This window comes from Neovison vison, chromosome 10, assembly GCF_020171115.1.
Source record: "Neovison vison isolate M4711 chromosome 10, ASM_NN_V1, whole genome shotgun sequence".
In the NCBI taxonomy this organism is placed as follows: Eukaryota; Metazoa; Chordata; class Mammalia; order Carnivora; family Mustelidae; genus Neogale; species Neogale vison.
Genome location: NC_058100.1, coordinates 57,764,090 through 57,779,452, shown reverse-complemented (window position 1 = coordinate 57,779,452; position 15,363 = coordinate 57,764,090). Strand labels below are relative to the sequence as shown.

At 48.9% G+C, this 15,363-nt stretch overlaps 1 protein-coding gene across 1 annotated transcript in view; it reads right to left on the bottom strand.

Moving 5' to 3' along the window:
* KIAA0040 (KIAA0040 ortholog) overlaps positions 1 to 13,213 on the bottom strand; it is a 33,882-nt gene extending 20,669 nt beyond the window's left edge. The window contains exon 1 of the mRNA XM_044267361.1: positions 12,838 to 13,213. The gene's annotated coding sequence lies outside the window, so the exon portion shown is untranslated. The remainder of the gene's footprint in view (positions 1 to 12,837) is intronic.
* Positions 13,214 to 15,363: the final 2,150 nt, after the last annotated feature.

The following is a 15,363-nucleotide window of genomic DNA, read 5'->3' as shown; positions in this document are numbered from 1 at the left end:
CGTATCAAAGACCTTGCACTTAGAACTTATTTTAATTTCTTAAGGGCTTCTGCAAACATTTCTTTACTCAACCTACAGTAATGTAAGGAGAGGAGGAATTTCTTGCCCTATTTCACAGATGGATGAACCAAGGAGCAGAAATTTGTTCAAAATTTGTTGAAAATTGCAAAGCTGGTTAGCGGCCAAGGGCAGACAGGGTTGCAGTCTTCTGGTTTCCCAGGGTGATGTTGTCCGCACTGCACTAAGTCCTATGAAGCCATGAGAGTGGCGCAAATGATAGTGACGTGTCGTCTTTTCAGTTTACTTTCTGACTCCCTGAGCTCTGTGGGACCTCAAAAAGCTTCTCCCTCTAGAACCCCCAGTCTTTCTCCAATCCCACTCCAGCCATTAACACCAAATCTCCGGGCTTCTATTCACTAGAGTCTCAGAGAAATATGGTTACCCTTGGAAGCCTTCCATGACCTCATGAAGGTGAGAGCCCCCTGCCCAGCACCCCTAACTGTCCTCATACTGCTAACCATAGCCCATACTTGCTTTTGGCTAACAGTAGATTTAATCATCTGTCTTCCTTTCTAGACAGAATCTATTTCTATTGTGGCATCTGGGACATGTTTGCTCTTGGAAAATATTTGCTGAATTAATGAATGGACATTTTTATAGGTGAGAAAACAGACTCACTGGATTAAACACTCAAGGTCTCATAGATGGTCAAGGATGATGTGGTCATTCTTCTTCCCCCAAATATCCAGTGCGTGTTCCTCTCTGCCATGCTGGTTTCTGAGTTCACACACAGCACTGTGGTCAGAAGGAAGAAGATACTCGGAAGAAAATCCACCAACTGGATCTTCGATAATCTGGGTCTAGAACAGGGTTTCAACGGGAGCTCAGAGTGCTTACGTGCCAGATGCTTTGGACGTTCTAGAGTATCGGCAGGCTCTGCAGGCCTCTTTGGGTGACTGGCTATTTCTGAATATCCAGCTGGGCTATCAGTACCAAGAAACAAGATGACAGCAGTGATCGGCGGGCCCAAATGGAGATTGCACTTGACCTCACAGGGTGCCATATTGAATGTTACGACCTACCACCGTGTTCTTGAAAAGCCCTGGTTAGATGTCTTTCTGACACACTTTGATGTACATGACTTGTACATTTCATCTGGCAATTTCTGGTTGCCAGGCCGACGGAGGAGAGAGGATGCGTGTGTGTAGCACTTTCAATGTACCTCTCTGTGATTACTGCAAAAGGCGCCCCCTGCTTCTTCCTAGAGGGAGCAACTCCCCTTGCTAGCTCTTTCCTTCCTTCCCCGAGCCTGCGTTGTTGACCCAGTTGGGGCTGAAGGGGCCAAGACCTGCCATCTCCACTCTCCAGAGTAGAGCAGCAAATTGAATTCACCGCACGTATGTCCAGTAGCTACCCTGTGCACGAGGACCTTCTCTCCTTTCTAGGCTTTTCCAGACAATGCTGCCTCCTAAGAAGCAGAAACCTGCTAACTACCTGGGTAAGGAATTCCAAGCTGACCTAAAGATGTAGCCCATGGACTTCAGGAATTTACTTCTTGTTGGGGAAACAGAGGAGCATAGAAGAAGAACCACGAAGCAGGACGAGTTAAGATCCGCAGGGAAAGGCAAACAAGTGGTTATGGAAGCAGCAGCAAGGAGGAAGCTGTCATTTCCATGAGAGATCCCGGCAAGGCTCCAAGGAAGGTGTGATTGGGCTTGGCATCTGCCCGGAGAGTAGGATGATTAAATGTAGTGAGGCTGGGAATAAAGGCATTCCAGCAGCTCAAGAAAGCACAGCTGGCTTAGACAAAGAATCCAATCAAGGTGGCCCAGATCTGGCGCCTTTCAACCTCCTACTGTTACCATGGCAATGCACAAACACCTCACTCCAGCCAGGCCCGCCCTTAGCCTGTCTCCAAGCCCCAGACTCTAGCCCTGGCAATCCAGTGAGCAGCCTGGCCCAGGGCCCCAGAGCAAGGGTTCCTCTGGGTTGTGGCTCGAGAAGGGGGCCTGCTACAGGGACCTCCCAGGCCTCCCAGGCCACCTCACCTCTTCTGACTTAAAGGCCCAAGTTCAGGGCTGAGAGTGGCTGGTGATGTGTGGGGCCCAAGGCCCTTCAGACGGTGTTTTCCGTGGCCAACCTTGAAGGCAGATTATTGTGTGAGGAAACTTGAGGAGGCTAGTGAGTTTCGGCCCCCTTCTCTCCCAGCTCCAGCCATACTGTATTCCTCTCTGTATCCTTAAATGTGGTACTAATCCCAATTTCAAATCTGGGGTCACAAGTGTAACTAAAGCTGCTTCCAGTTGGCACAAGGTCAAAGGCATCTTTCTCTCTCTCTGTGCACACACAGACACACACACACTCAGTAGCTAGCCCACCCATGGAACAATACTGCTAACGTTTAGCACAAGGTCTGTGAAAACCAAACAAGAAGTCCACCCAAGAGAGGCAAGACCTACATCAGAGGCTGAGAACTGAAAGCCCATGAGGTAGACGTGACCGGTGACCAGTGACCAGTGGCCAGATTGTGTTCGATCTGTGGCTCTCTGGTTCCACAGCACGTCCTTTCCATATCCCCACACCTCCTGCAGTACTATTTTAGGGACACCAGCGGGGGTTGAAGCCGGCCCCTCCTCCATTCAATGGCTGCCTCACCTCAGAAATTATTTCTCCAACGGTAAAATGAGGGTAAGGAGAGCCCTGGCATCACAGGACTGCTGTGGAAATCAGAGGAGCTAAATAATCTGTATAATGCGGCAAAACCGTGCCTGGCACTAAGTAGATGTTCAATAAATGTTAGGTCCACCAGGCCTCTGGGGCATCCGCTGAGGAGATCTCTGGCTTGTGGAACCCCAGCAAGGATGGGCCTTGTGCAGACCCTGGTGGCTGGGAGTGAGAGGAGGAGGATTGGGTGGCCTAGGGGCTTTCTCTGGAATCATGGTTTATAGAGAGATTACCAGAGCTGAAAATTTCATCCCCCCTCTCCTGCCTCCTCTCCCTGACGAGGGAGAGATTACCAGGGAGGTCAGGCACAGAAGCTGTGCCACGCCTACTGTCCCACTTGCCTGGAAGCTACCGGAGAGCTTCTCCTCCAGGAATCCCCCTTGCTTCTTGTTGGCACATTGTAGATGCTCAACCCTGAGCCTGCCTATCTCACATGTGCTTTCTAGAGGCCTCTGCCAGGCCAGGTCACAGGTGGTATAACAGGTCAGGCTACAGCAGCAGGTGGAGGCGTCCAGGACCCCTGGGCAGAAGGTCTTGCTGTGGGTCGTGCTTCCACACTTGGGGTGGAGCCCAGAGGAACAGTTTATGGTTAGGCCAGTGGGTCAGAGCCTGGAGAGGCCGCCGGCCTGAGGACGCAGGCATCGGGGATGTTGAGAGTGGCACAATCCTGAGCCTGGGTGGTGGCCCTTGTGAGCTGAGATCCCAGGAGACGCTCACCCTGGGGAAGAGGCTGTTGCTCAGAGCCACGCATGCGAGGGCCCGGATTCGCTCCCAGGTGCGTACAGCCTCCCAGGTGGAAGGTGGGATCTGTGCCAGCTGCTCTCCAGTTTTGTTTTTAAATTCCCCATGGCGTCTAGCGTCATGCCAGGCACACACGAAGTTTTTAAGAAATGTGTATGGGAAGGCAGCCCGAGTCACGTTGGGGCAGCTTCTGCCTTCTAGAGCAAGGCCTCCAGGCCTCCTAAGAATTTTACAATTCTCCTTTTGCAAACAGGAGCCGGAGGTGACTGACCGAAGGCAGGCCAGATCGCACGGATGATCTCTGGTACAGACGGGCAAGAATTACCCGCTGGGAAACAGACCTTCCCATGAAGCTGCTGCTTCTTGTATCTGCTGGCTGAGGTGAACCCCCAGACCCCGCACAGCCATCACCTAGGAGGCACTGAAGCAACCCATACCATCTTGAGATGGACGGAGAAATTATGCTTTTAGGAAGTGGTTTACCAGTTCATTTAGTTTATTCCTCAGAATTCCACACAACCCTGGAGTCTCCTGAGCGGGGCACGCCAGGATCTCTCCATGATGCCCTTTGCACGACCTCCTGCCCCTCTCCCCAGCCTTCTTCCCTCGCTTCTCCTGTCTTCTCGTGCGTGGACACGGAGCCTGTGCAGATGCAGAGAGAACCACAAAAGCCATTCTAGGCCTTTCTTCGTCTTCTTCCCCTGATCCTCAGGCCATATTGAATTGAGAAAGCCTGTGAGACAAAACGTAGGCCCGAGGTATAGGAGTCACATAACAGTGTGACAGGGGTTAGAAGCTCTTCCTGCAGAAGCACTCGAGTCTGTTAGCCTGTGTTTAATGAGCAGCTACCATGTGCCAGGCCCTGTGTCCTGGGAACATAATCACCACATACTGGCACTGAAGGGAGATGGGAGAGAGCCAAACCTTACCAAGGGTCAGAAATGTTTCCACATAAAGTAATACACTTTGATTTTATCTCCTCTGGGAAGTCTGTCACCCGGAGCTGGGCTGACTGGTCCTCCTTTGGTCCCGGAGTCCCTGTTGTGACACCTCTCACGGCATCTATTACACTGTATTCTAATTGCCTCTTTATCCATCTGTCACGATAGACCATGAGCTCCTGATTCACTACTGGCAGGAAACCTGCAGAGTTTCTTTGTAGGAGAAACTAATGGATAATCCTCTGGAGCCACAGGAAGAGCACTTAGCTCTTGGGAGAGAACTCAGTTTTCTCATCTGCAAAATGGGCCTAACAGTGGAGCCATTCTGAGCACCGAGTAAGGGGAAGTCGGCCGAGTCCTTCCTGCAATGCCCACCATGCCACAGACCATGCTGCAGGGACAGTGTGGTTGTCAGCTCCGGCTTCCTCCTCAGTCACACCAAGAAGAGTTTATAGTTTATCCAAATATTTTCTTTCTCAAGCTCCAAATAACTCCATCTCTAGGACAACAAGGAGCAGGATTTGCAATCCCTCACTGAAGCACAACATCAAAGGCCACAAATTAAGAGGCTCGGGATGGGAAAGGATGCTTACTTAAGATGCTTGTTGCCGTCAAGGAAGGATGATGATAAAAATGTGGGAAGAGGAAAAAGAGTTTGGAAGTTCCTCAGAATGTTAAACATAAAATAACCATAGGATCCAATTCCACTCCCAGGTAGGTTACCCCGAACAACCGAAAACAGGTGCTCAAACAAATCCTCATCCGGGCTTGCTCACAACGGCCGAGTGTCTCTCAACAGGTGACTAGACAAACTGATGGCTACACACCATAGAATATTATTCATCCACGAAAAAGCATGGAACACCAACACAGGCTACAGTGTGGCTGAATCTGGAAAACACGCTAAGTGAAAGAAGCCAGACGCAAAAGGCCACATACTGTAGGATTTCACTTATATGAAATAACTAGAATCGATAACTGTAGAGAGATGGGATTCAGATCCCACAATCCCATGGTTGCCAGGGACTGGAAAGAGGGAGCCATGGGGAGTAACTGTTGAATGGGGACAGGGGTTTATTTTGGAATGATGGGAATGTTCTGGAACTAGACAGAGGCGGTGGTTACACAACATCGCGAGTGTACTAAGTGCCATTGAATTGTTCACTTTAAAATGGTTAAGTTTGGGGCGCCTGGGTGGCTCAGTAGGTTAAGCGTCTGATTCTTGATTTCGGCTCAGGTCATGATCTCAGGATCTTGAGATGGACCCCAGCATCGGGCTCCACGCTCAGTGTGGGGTCTGTTAAGATTCTCCCTCTCTCTCTGCCCCTGCCCTCCCGTGCATGCTCTCTTGCTCTCAAGAGAAAAAAAAAAAAGAAAGAAAAGAAAGTTAAGTTTATGTAATGTGAACTTCACCTTCCAAAAAAAATTGTGGGAAGAGCTCATGTAAAATTTCTTGAAAGCTAATAGCCGGTAAACGGGAAAAAATGGTGGTGTTCTTATTAGTAATTAAGAAGTATAAAAGGGCATGGATTCTTTCTAGTGTGTATTTATTCATTCACTACAATACCAAATGTTGAATGACCACATATCTCAATGATTTAAGTATTTGTTATTGAAGCAATCGTATTTTTTAAACCACTGAAAACTTATTCCTGGAAAATGTCTGTCAGGGACATCAGACCTCCTTCCCCATGTGGCACATGCTTTGTGACTGTGTCCTTTTCCCTCATCCCAGACAGAGTTGGTGGGGGGGATGCAGTGTTTCCGTCTGGAAGTGAGATAGTCTTTCCGTGGCCAGCTGTGAAAATCTGTGCAAACGCAGTAAAAAGCAGCTCTTCCTCAGAGATGTCAAGAATATTCCCGTTCTAATCTACCAAGAGCACGATAGTTGGAGATCACCAAGTATCCTGAGGCACTCGGCCCACCGTGGCCTCTTTTCTGAACCAGAGAAAGTGTTGGGCCAAACATCCCTGCAGGACAGGAACCGAGGTTCTCCTTCGGAAACCAGGAGAGCTCGGAGCAGGTCATGTCTGGATGGTGTGGGGAGCAAATGGGCTGCCCTTTCCCAGAGGCTGTTTCGTGATGGGCGAGTGTGGGTCATCCTGGCAGTGAGGCTGGAGCTTTTACTGTAGAGCTCTGCGGTGCAGTGCTGGTCATCGCTGCCGAGCAGATGGCGGGCCTTGGGCAGGAGGGAAGGTTTGAGGTCTCGCATGGAAGGCAGAGAGAGAGGGGGGAGGGTGTAAACCTCAGTCATTTACAAGAAATGGGCTTGACAGATGGGGTAAGTCTGCAGGGCTGGCCTTCAAAGTGGTGGGTTTCCTTTCAGCTTTGCCACTTTTCTGTCCCTTAACATTGAATAAACAATTTTGACATGCTCAGAAAGCAACCTGGCGGGGGTGGGTGCTGTCAGATTGCATGCCTCAGATTCTTAGCTCCACTGTTCAACGAACGGCTCTTGAGAGCCTAGCATGCACACGGAAAGTGTAAGGGAACCAACAAATGCTTCCCGGTACATTTGCTCTCTCCCAGTCCCACGTCACTGGGAAGGGGACTTTGCCCACTGTGAGTGCCTGGGGGATTTTAGGCCACTGTGCATGGGTAGCCTGATGGAGCCTCCAGGCTATGGCCAGGGCTTTTCAAGCAGAAGGACTTCTGAAAGCCCATACTTTGTCCCCCTGGTGGAGCTACAGAAGGTGCCAGAATTAGGAAACCAGGACCAGAAGGATAGAGACTCAGGACCTCACTTGGGTCGGGGAGAGAAAAGCAAGCTCCTGACTTGTACTAAACCATTCTCTTCTCTGGTTACGACAGCCAGAGTCACAAGTCATGCGGGTTAAGACACAGCATGTCCACTGTGTGTCTCCTGTGCCCCTAACATGACAGTTAATGGAACTTTGCAGTTTCCACGGCTTCTTCCACTGACTTTAACCCACAGCCTCTGCACCGACCTCGAAACCCGTGTCCTGTGTTCTCAGGACAATTTGAAGACAGAAAGTATTATAACACACAACCATCCTTATTGCTGTTACATTTTTCCCCTCTCTCCTGCCAATTTTCTTTTAGGACTTGCTTGGAAAACTAAAGAAGCTCCTGATGGACTTTTCTTAAGCCTAACCAGCTTTGAAATCAGGAGTGTGTTTAAGGAGAATAAAAGTCAACTGAAAAACATCCTAGGAGGAAGACATTGTAGACGGGTAAGAGCAAAGGCAAGCCTGTGATGGCTTAGAAACAATCTACCATTTGACCAAGAAATACAGCAATGATTAGGGTTTCTTTCATTTCTTAGCAACAAGCTCCATGGGGCAGCTCGCTTACGATCGTTGGAGTAAGTCTCTTGCCAGGGGACAGGATTTGGTTTGGACACTGCCATGGCCTCTTGGGAGTTGCCCCGAGAGAGAAATGTTGTGTTTGTGTGAGGTTCGTTTTGGAACTCAGCTACGTTGAGGTCCACGCACGTTCCCAGGTGGTGTTCGGCTCAGATGGCTCAGGCCAGTGCGGGTGGAAAAGTCAGAAACCTGAGCTGGTCTGTGGCCCTGGGGATCGCCCTTCAAAGAACTGGCTGTTGATTTTCCTCTTGCTGCCTGGAGAGGGGAAAAAAGTCTATCTGCCACTGTTTTCTCTCTCTTACAGCGCCTGGGATGAATCCCTGAACTCCTGGGATTCACTTGGAGCCTTTCTCATGGAATGGGGACGTGTGAATCAGGATTAGATATTTAATTTTGACCTGTCCACGCGTCTCAAAACCATCTTCCTGACAAGTTTAATAAAACATTAAAGGGGTTTTGGTTAATTAAGTCACCCAGTGCTATCTCCTTTTTTCAGGGGTATTTGGGCATTTTTATTTTTTTAGGATTTTATCTATTGATTTGAGAGAGAGAGGAAGGGGGCAGAGGAGGAGGGAGAAGGAAAGGAAGAGACTCTCTAGCAGATGCCATGCTGAGCACGGAGCCTGGTTCTGGGGCTTGATCGCATGACCCTGAGATTGTGACCTGAAATGAAACCGAGTCAGACGTTTAACCGACTGAGCCACCTGGGTGCCCTGGTATTTGGAAATTTTTGAGAAGTTTAAGGACAGAAGTTAAGGAAACAGAAGGGATCTGTGTGGTATGGAGACGGCCTTAAAGAGGAGATCTGCCCCTTTCTCTGGAAGATCCGCTCCTGGTTTTCCCTGGAGGCCACTCGGGGAAAGCTCAGCCCTCAAGTGGAGTCTTTTCATGTTGCATCTCTGCCAGCTGTCTGAGTGTGTGTCCTCATGAATGAGGTACACAAGGTCCAGGTGATAGAAACCCTAGAGAGTGTCTGCTATTCCTGAGCGGAGAGAGACGGAGCTTGGGTTGTGGTCCCTCCCCTGCCCCCCTTCATCAGCTGCGGAGCCAGGGACACACTTCAGCTCTCAAACCTGAGTTTGCTCATCTGTGAAGTGAGGGGCGGGGCTGGCTCATTTCTAAGTGTTTTTCCACTTGAAGTCATTGAGCCTGTGGTTATTTCCTTTTGCTCATCAGCAGCCAGCCCTCATCAGAAGTCAGCTGTATCGAAAGTTTGGGTGTTGGCGTCAAATTTGAGCTTCACGGGGGTTGGACTAGGTCAGGCTTCCTTGGTTGGGACCGAAAAGGACCCCAGCTCCACTCAAGTCATCAGTCGATGCTCAGATTCAGGGCCAGTGCTGGTTTACCCGGCACCGTGCTGATGATGAGGAAAACAGCATCCCCTCTGAGAGGTCACTCAGTGCAACTGCGGTTGGGTCCCCGGGCTGACAGGTGCAATCCTGGCTGCTTTCAACCACGAGCTCCCAGGAGTCCTTGTGCTGTGCTAGAGCCGCACAAACAGAGCAGTTACGTCCTTGGGCTCTGACTACTGGAGATCAGGAATAAAAGAAGTGGCCAGAAGAGATGCATGCCATTGATAAGACGGAAGGAGACTTTTACGATATAGTTAAAAGGCTGCATGTCTGGGCCTATGATACTCCCCAGATCCTACACGTACACAATCCGTCTAGCTGGCAGCTTCAAGAGGAAAGATTAGTAATAATAACAAAACAACTTACATTTTTATAGAAACTTGCAGATACATTACATGTATCTTTCTTTTTCAGTTTGGTTCTGATTCTAACTATTGCCCTGGAAAGTAACAATTACCGCCATTTTTTTAAAAAGGATTTTTATTTACTTATTTGGGAGAAAGAGATCTAGAGAGAGCAGGAGGGTGGGAAAGAGGGAGAAGCAGGCTCCCCACTGAGCAGGGAGCCCAATGCTTGACTGCTGGGATTTTGATCTGAGCCCAAGGCAGACGCTTAGCTGACGGAGCCACCCAGGTGCCCCCAATGTAACCCATGCGTGTCTAGTTCCAAGTTTGAGGGTTTTTCCCCCTTCCACACTGGGTCACATGATTTCCTGATCTGGGTCATGGCAGCTACGCCTTAAGTACTATTCTATGAGGGTTTAGAATCCGTCTGAGAAAGTCATCCTTCTTGGTCCAGTGATGGTAGGACTCTCCTATACAGATACAATTACTAGGCTTGGGGTATGAGCTCTGGGGAGGTCTTGGCAGCTCTTGAAGTTGAACTAAAAGATGCATTTCTCATAGGGTGAAGTGATTCCTGGAGATTCACTTGTTTGGTTAAAGGCATCCGTACTGCCTGAGTGCCATTAACACATAATACTTGCCAACATTTAGGTGTCACCCTCAAGGCATCCTGGGAATGCCTTGATATTATGATATTATTAAAATAATAAAATTATTTTCATTATTATGAAATATAGATATTATGAAAATAATATCTGTAGGCCAATCAGTATTGGCCAAATCCAAGCCTCTTCAGTGTTAACATAGTCTCACTGGCAATGTTATTAACAGGCTCTTTGGCCACCTTCCACACTGCTTTTATGCATATCATTTGGGGCAGTTAAATGGGAGCCCCCTCCATTCTCCCTGAAATCCAGACCTGTATCTGTAGACCACCACCTACCATGTGTCTACGCCTGGGCCTCTCCTGGTCACATCTAACCTAAATGTGTGTAAAGTGTTAATCGATGCCTTTGCCCACAATCCACTTCCCAAGGCCACTGCTCTCTTAGTTCATACTATCTGCGTTCTGGACATCAGAGTGCATCCCCCCCCCCCGCCCCTCAGCTCCATACCTTATAATCATCCTCTGTTCCGCTCACTCCCCCCTAACCACGTTGACTTGGTCATGAGGCGTACTTTGACTCTACTTCCTAAACACCACTAACATCTATTCCCTTTCCTTCATTCCCACTGTCATGATTTTAGTTGAGGTCCTCCTTATCTCTGCTTTCCATATCTCCAAGACAGCTGCCATCCTGGCCATTAGTTCTCTCTCCAAACACAAACCTGAACACACCATTTCTCTGCTTGAACACCCAAAATGATTTTCTTAGTATAGTACTATGAACCACAATTTCTTGCAGTTCTCCCACCGTATCCTTGACTTTGCATATACTCTTTCCTTTGCCTGAAATGCTCTTTCCCTAATCATTTCCAACATCTCACTCATCCATCATTCCTGCAGTGTTGACTTCTGGATAATTCCTGGGGGAGTTTATCACTCACTTCTTTGGATCATTTTAGTGTCCCATAGCTACTGCAACTATAATGTGTATTCTGTGTTTTTTTTTTTTTTTTAAGATTTATTTCTTTATTTTAGAGAGAGAGAGAGAGAGAGAGAATGGGGGAGGGGCAGAGGGAGAGAGAATCCTGAAGTGGACTCCCTGCTGAGCATGGAGCCCAATGCGGAGATTGATCCCAGGACCCTGCAATCATGACCAGAGCCAAAATCAAGAGCCAGCCACTTGCCGGACTGAGCCATCCAGGCGCCCCAACTATAATGTGTATTATTCTGAACTACAGTCTGTTTCTGTATCTTGTGTCATTTATCAGATTGTGGGTCCTCAAAAGCAGAAATGATCTCATTATCTTTGGAGTCCAAGGGCCTGGCATGCTGCCCAGCACACAGTAGGTATAGTAACTATTGTATGAATGGATGAAGTCAGTGACTTAACTTATTGAGTGTTTATTATTCTCTAGAGTTTAGTTTTCATAGAAAAGGGCAGAAGTCATTCTTTCTTTATTCTACAGGCTAAATATTGACCAAGTACAGAGGCCGGAGAAACATTTGTTTTGTCCTGTATTTCTTTCCTAGATTGTATCTTGGGTGGGAATGGGGAGCCAGAATTTCAGAGGAAATGAAGGATTCAATCAGATTTCCCTGCACAGCTGCCTGGCTAGCCCAGCACTGGGCAAAAGGAAGGCACATCAGAGTAGGAGGATGATGGTAAGACTCTTGCTAACTTGACAAATGACACATCAGTGGTTCTTTTCAGACCTGTTCCTCATAGCGCGATGCTCTCCCATCATTCATCCAGACTTTTAGATGAGGGTTGCTTAAAATTAGCTTCAGATTCTTACAAACTTTAGTTGAGTGAATGGAATGCAACGGCTTTGAAGAAGGGGGTTTCTGAGGAAAGAGTGATCTTCTCAAGTGCACTCTTTCCCCCTTCCTCATTGAACAGACTCCGTGGAGAAGTCCTGCCAGGTAGCTAGCATGTGGGCTGCCCGCAGTCTCCTCTCCGTGAAATTAGGACAGTGCACCTCAGGGTTGGTTTCCCTTTCGGTCAGGCAGGACACATGTTCCTGCTAGCTAACGTATATAGCTTATTTAACTCGATTATTATACAATGTATTCTGTGAAGCTCTTAAAAATACTAGGGAAACAGGTCTTTTTGTGTCCTCAATTCTACCTTCATGGGTGAGCTGGGGGGCAGGGTGCTGGGAGTGGGACCATCTAGAGATTCAAAGAAATTAGGAAGCAATCCGTGTCACAGTAAATCCCCTGGAGGCTCAGAGGCTAGTAGGCAGGTTCCCATTCCACCTCTGGCTCCAGGCCATATTTTCTTTTCGGCTGGTTTCTTAGCCAGGTTGAAAATTTGGCTTCACTTAGAATAATTTAGAAACATCTAGGACTGAGATGCTTTTTAGTGGGTCTCAGGCCTTGACTTTTTCAGTAGCAAATAGAATGTCCCACTGTCCCAAAGCACCTACAGGCCATACTGTCAACTGGACTAAGGGAACCCCACCCCAACTCCTCCACCCCGAGCCCTGTGGACTCAGCCCAGAAGCAGATGTCAGCCTGCAGAGAACCCTCGCAAAGAAGCGAAACAAACTAGAACCAGAGTCGTGAAGGGCCAAGTGGCTATTTAGAAACGATCCTTACATCTCACTTATCTCTGGGGCCGGTCAATCCTTATAAAGAACGAAAGTGAGCTGAAAGTTCCCTTCCAAACAGAGAGCAACTTAACCCACACCCACGCACAGGCACACAAGCTCAAGCTATATTAACACACATGGCTAAAAGTGTAGTCAAACACACATACGCAGGTTAAAATGTATTCGCACACACAGTCTGGAGACTCACCTTTCAGTCCACCCGAGGGCTTCTTGCAGGCGCCCGGGAGGAAGGGGGTCTCCGTCTCCCGCGCGCGCGGCCCGTCTGACAGCGGCGGGGTCCCGGGTGAGGTCAAGGTCGGGGTGAGGAAGGCCGCCCCCCGCGCGGAGCCAGGTGCCAAGTGGAGGGGTCAGCGGGGGCCGGGCGCCGCGCGTACCTGCCGCTTGCCTGGAGGAAGGCACCCTCGGCGTTCTCTGCCCTCCCGCGGGCCACGCCTCGCATTTTTTTGAGGTTTCACTCCAACTCCGTCCTGCCCCTGATGTCAGAGACACAACTTCCTGAATCCGACTCGCCCTCTCTCCCGCCGCCTGGGCTGGGCCCCAGCTCCCCTCCCGGGCCCACAGACCGCCAGTGCCCTTGGACTTGGCGCCCCCGCCCCGCCGCGCCCTCCTCCCGGACTCCCGCCGCCCCGCCGCCCCCACCCCGCCCCTCCGCCCCCGCCCAGCCACCGCGGGCCGGTGCCCCACCAGGGCCGGAACACGCCTCCTGCGGGACCGGCGCTCTCCCCGCCTGCGGCGCCCGTCCTCAGTCCATTTCACAGACGCACCAAGTTCCCAGGGACCTGGGACAATTCCGGGGCAACTCTGCTTAGGGGAAGACAACCCAGTGTTGTCTCAGAGAGCGGCCTTCTGGGCAGGGGGGAGTGGAAGGCATGTGGGAGGGAGGCCCTGAGACAGATGGGGCGCCAGCTCAGTGCCAGCTCCCAAGCCCTATCTGGAGGAACGAAAACACCCAGCTGCCTCAGTCAACCGCTGGGTGCGGTGGGGGGTGGGGGGAGTGCACACAGCCTTGGTGCTGCTTCCTGAAGGCGGTGAGGATAACCCTGCGCCTGGGTGGCTCAGTGGGTTAAAGCGTCTACCTTCAGGTTGTCGATTTCTTCCTGGTTCAATTTTGGTAGTTTATATTTTTCCAGGAATGCATCCATTTCATCTAGGTTGCTAAGCTTATTGGCATATAACTGTTCGTAGTAACTTCTGATGATTGTTTCTACTTCCTTGGTGTTAGTTGTGATCTCTCCCCTTTCATTCATAATTTTATGAATTTGGGATTTCTCTCTTTTCTTTTGGATTAGTGTAGCCAGTGGCTTATCGATCTTATTGATTCTTTCAAAAAACCAGCTTCTAGTTTCATTGATACGTTCTACTGTATCTCTGGTTTCTCCCTCATTGATCTCAGCTCTAATCTTGATGATTTCCCTTCTTATGTGTGGAGTTGGTTTGATTTGTTGTTGATCCTCCAGTTCTTTAAGGTGTAGAGACAGCTGGTGTGTTCTGGATTTTTCAATTTTTTGAGCAAGGCTTGGATGGCTTCATCAAAATCAAAAGCTTCTGCACAGCAAAGGAAACAGTCAAAAAAACAAAGAGGCAACCCACGGAATGGGAGAAGATATTTGCAAATGACAGTACAGACAAAAGGTTGATATCCAGGATCTATAATGAACTCCTCAAACTCAACCCACACGAAACAGACAAACACATCAAAAAATGGGCAGAAGATATGAACAGACACTTCTCCAATCAAGAAATACAAATGGCTATCAGACACATGAAAAAATGCTCATCATCATTAGCCCTCAGGGAGATTCAAATTAAAACCACATTGAGATATCACCTTACACCAGTTAGAATGGCCAAAATTAACAAAACAGGAAACAACATGTGTTGGAGAGGATGTGGAGAAAGGGGAACCCTCTTACACTGTTGGTGGGAATGCAAGTTGGTGCAGCCTCTTTGGAGAACAGTGTGGAGATTCCTCAAGAAATTAAAAATGGAGCTTCCCTATGACCCTGCAATTGCACTCCTGGGTATTTACCCCAAAGATACAGATGTCGTGAAAAGAAGGGCCATCTGTACCCCAATGTTTATAGCAGCAATGGCCACAGTCGCCAAACTATGGAAAGAACCAAGATGCCCTTCAACGGATGAATGGATAAGGAAGATGTGGTCCATATACACTATGGAGTATTATGCCTCCATCAGAAAGGACGAATATCCAACTTTTGTAGCAACATGGACGGGACTGGAAGAGATTATGCTGAGTGAAATCAGTCAAGCAGAGAGAGTCAATTATCATATGGTTTCACTCATTTGTGGAGCATAACCAATAGCATGGAGGACAAGGGGCGTTAGAGAGTAGTAGGGAATTTGGGTAAATTGGAAGGGGAGGTGAACCATGAGAGACTATGGACTCTGAAAAACAGTCTGAGGGGTCTGAAGTGGCGGGGGGGGTGGGAGGTTGGGGTACCAGGTGGTGGGTATTATAGAGGGCACAGCTTGCATGGAGCACTGGGTGTGGTGAAAAAATAATGAATACTGTTTTTCTGAAAATAAATAAATTGGGGAAAAAAAAAAAAAAAAAAAAAAAAAAAAAAAAAGCGTCTACCTTCAGCTCAGGTCATGATCCCCGGGTGCTGGGATTGAGCCCTGCATCGGGCTCTCTGCTCAGCAGGGAGCCTGCTTCCCTTCCTCTCTCTCTCTGCTTGCCTCTCTGCCTACT